Source organism: Ctenocephalides felis, unplaced genomic scaffold, assembly GCF_003426905.1.
Source record: "Ctenocephalides felis isolate EL2017-DRISC unplaced genomic scaffold, ASM342690v1 CF-g0.4_SCAFFOLD_01886, whole genome shotgun sequence".
NCBI classification, from domain to species: Eukaryota; Metazoa; Arthropoda; class Insecta; order Siphonaptera; family Pulicidae; genus Ctenocephalides; species Ctenocephalides felis.
In genome coordinates, this window is record NW_020538040.1 from 153,507,200 (window position 1) to 153,511,049 (window position 3,850).

The window sequence follows — 3,850 nt, forward strand, 5'->3', positions numbered from 1 at the left end:
CAATGATAATTGGTATGCGGCTCAATACAAGCTTTCGTTTTTTAATTCTCTTCTATTGTATACTGTTAAACACGGCCACTGTCAATAGCCCATCGTTTCATTATCAGTCATTACGATTGAAATTTGATTAATTAATTTCATGCACGAGAGGACTACCTACAAATATTTGACATGCTCAATAAACTCTTTTTAATCTCGGCATCTCTTGAATGTGATGTTGCTCTTGCTCTACGTCTAGTGCGGGACGTATGCGTGGGATATAATGAACACTATAGACGCCAAAGATTCTGGGGCCGGTGCGGTGGTTCATGGTATGAAATAATCTCAACGATAAATATCATTTTGGTTCAGAGAATTTTAGTTTTGGGGTTTGTTCTTTTTTACAATACATTCATTCAATTATCAGAAAAATATATAATGACTAACTACTAATAATTTACAATTGACTTAGGTTCCTATAAAATTGTGCAATGTTGATCAGTGGTATAATAAATATTGATAGAAATTGTTTAGACTTTAATCAGTAATATATAAAACATATACACATAAGTGTGCTTTTTTACTCTATATACAACGCTTTTTTACTCTATATACAATTACTAAGCAAAATCTTTTTAATAGAAATTATAAAACTCGAATAAATGAATAGAGCTCAATAAAAAGCTTTTTGAGATTTGAGATTTTCTAAAGCAATATTTATCTGATCTAAAAGTGTTTACAACAAATGTGTCAAGTATGATAATTTTGGTTCCAATTCGTTTAAAATCCTTTTAAGATAATAATTTATGATATTTCTCACATCTTATATATCTTGAATGCCGACACAAATTATTAATATTTTATACTCTTTGATATACATTATGTGAATAAACAAGTATAACGTTGTAAGTTTTAGTATTTTTATATGAATGCATTACAATCTTTATAATTCATGAACTTAATTAGCAAATGTTTTTTTTTTATTTTCTACAGATGGCTATTAAAAGGCAACCTGTTAGTTGTCATTTCTAGTAGATAATATATATTTACATACTTTAAATTAGTATTTTTGACTTAACTTTTTTCCCATTATGCCCGAAAAGGCTATTTTTGCTTTCAAACATATTATGCATCTATATTTACAAGTAAAAAGTTTGTTTACAAAGTCGAGACTTTGCCATTGTAGTATGAGAATATATTTTGAAAGTCTTTATTTTTTATTATTTTATATCAATCTATTATTTTTATAGCTATCCTTTTAGAAAGACTAATATGTATAAAATTAAATCCAAAATAAATTTTTTTTATAGATTTTAGGGTAGGGCGGGAGCACTAAGGTACAATTTAACTTTCAGTTATACTGATACTGTGTAATCTAAATGAACTAGATAAAAACACATAACATATATCAAACAAATAACTACGGAGCATAGCTCAGAAAAATTCCTAGTTAACTTCTAATTATAAAAAATGTTGTTTTACTATTTGTCTAAACTAGTTATTTATTGCTTTTTGCCAGATTAGCAGAGTAAGAAAGGACAGACAGGGGACAAATAGATTCAACGTCATTTTTTAATTTTAAAGCGATTTTTTGGAATAATAGCTACATTATTTAACCAATGTAAAATACAAATTTTATGGGAACATTTTTTATAAAGGTTTCATTGTATATAACTTCGATCTCGTATTTTGAAAGAATATGTATCTGTAAAGTACGAATAACTATTACCTTAAATACTTTTTTAACTTAATTAACTTTTATATTACTTATTTATTATTGTTTACATATGTAAAGTTTTAGTTGGTCCTTTTTATCCTTTTGTAAGCTTTTTTAGAGGTTATATAAAAATCTGTTGAATCTAACTTAAAACTAACAATTCATCTTATAAAACATTTGAATAGCGTATACCTAAAAATTATATTCAGTATCATAAACTAAATACAAGAACTCAAAACCAAAAAATATAAATCCATCTTATAAAACATTTGAATAGCGTATACCTAAAAATTATATTCAGTATCATAAACTAAATACCAGAACTCAAAACCAAAAATATTGATACATAATACATTGAATCATTGATTTAATGATACATTTTCGATTATCTTCTGGTAGCGTTTTTGGCAATATTTAAGGTGATGCTAGTTACACCTCTTTAACTTTTCACTTTAAAATTAAAATATCACTAAAAAAATCTATATTTTGCTTGTTTTTGAGATAATGATGGTGGATTTTTTTTCAGTGTACCTTTAAGCTCCGCTCTACTTTACTCTTTTCTGTTGATTGAAGAAATACTAAATGACCTTATTAAATTTCGAGTGATGTGATAGATACACTACTATATTTCCTAAATTTTTGTGTTCAGTTTTGTAAGTTTTTAAATTAATTGAATTAATTAAAAGTTGTATAAATATGTTACTTCACACAAATTATAATTATAGTTTTTTTTGGCAATTCTTGAATTGTTATTCTTGTCCGTATCTTGCGAGCTTGACAAGGTTTTCTTGGTTGTATCTATTCTACTGTTTAGGTAGGTGGATATACGTGGCCGCGGCAGCTTCGACGCTATTGTGGCAGGAGCTGCTTTTTTATATTGTATATTAGATGATGGTATTTTTTACATCCTTTTTCAAAAACACCGCTCTGCGACCGGCATGACTGTGCGTATTTCTGGAAATATATGCGTCCGCGCTGGACGGCAGCACTGGGTCCTCTGCTTAGGAGAATTCTCTACAGTAGTTGACCGTAGTAACTAGCATGATGAAATAGATGTCTGTATATAAGCATTTTATTCATATGATAACTTCGGCCACATGTCGTTGTTTACGCTTGGCCTGTCATGTAGTCGATGTTGGTGGGTTCAGAGGAATACTGGCTAATCGGTTACATTTGGAGTACATAGGATAATTGGAAAGGTTATTTTATTTTGGATATACAAAATATGAAAATGGTAGATAATGGTGAATACTGTGCTCTTCGTTTTTTCAGATCCTTGATGTTATCATCAGTAAATATTTTGAAAAAGCTTTATTACCATCTTATGAAAAAATGTCGTATTTTAAAAAAATAGCATCTAAATGCCTAAAAAACCTTAATTTGTTAACTATTTTTGGTTTGGTTTATGCAAGACTGAAAGTTTTTGGTTTATACTAAAACTGAAAGTTTTAGTACAGGTCAAAACTGAAGGTTGTATGATTTTTTAAAAATATGTTTGGAGCTTTTTGATATCGAACAAAAATAGCATGAAAATGTAGCACATCACTCAATAAGTCTGTAGGATTAATTATATTTGAATATTAACATTTTGAATAATTTATGATTGAAATGCGGACCTACCCGCCTTATTATTGCAAAATAACATATATTGCAAATTATAAAAATACTAAAGTCCGTATTTCAACTACAAATTATTCAAAATTTTAATATCAAAATATAAATGAATCTATGGACTTATTCAGTGATGTGCTACATTTTTTATTGCGACAATTTTATGGTACTTTTCACGTACTTTTTCTATCAAAAGTATTCTGTAATATTCTATGAGCTTTTATTTTTTTAAACTATTCATCCCTTTTAATTAATTTAACTAATAGGCTAATAAAAAATACACCACATTATGTTGTATAAATTGACGATTTTGTAACTAGATTGAAAATTAGTGACTCTCAAATCAAAATTTTATTTATGGAACTTTTATGAATGCTTACAATATTAAAAGTGCATGGTTTTGCAATATATTTCTTATGTAGTATACAATCCAATTTGGAAGTTACATCAAACAAATAATATAATTAATATTTTAGGATTTAAAAAGCAGTGTGTTGTAAATAACATCTTACTGTTAGTTATTTTTTAAAAATATACAACCTA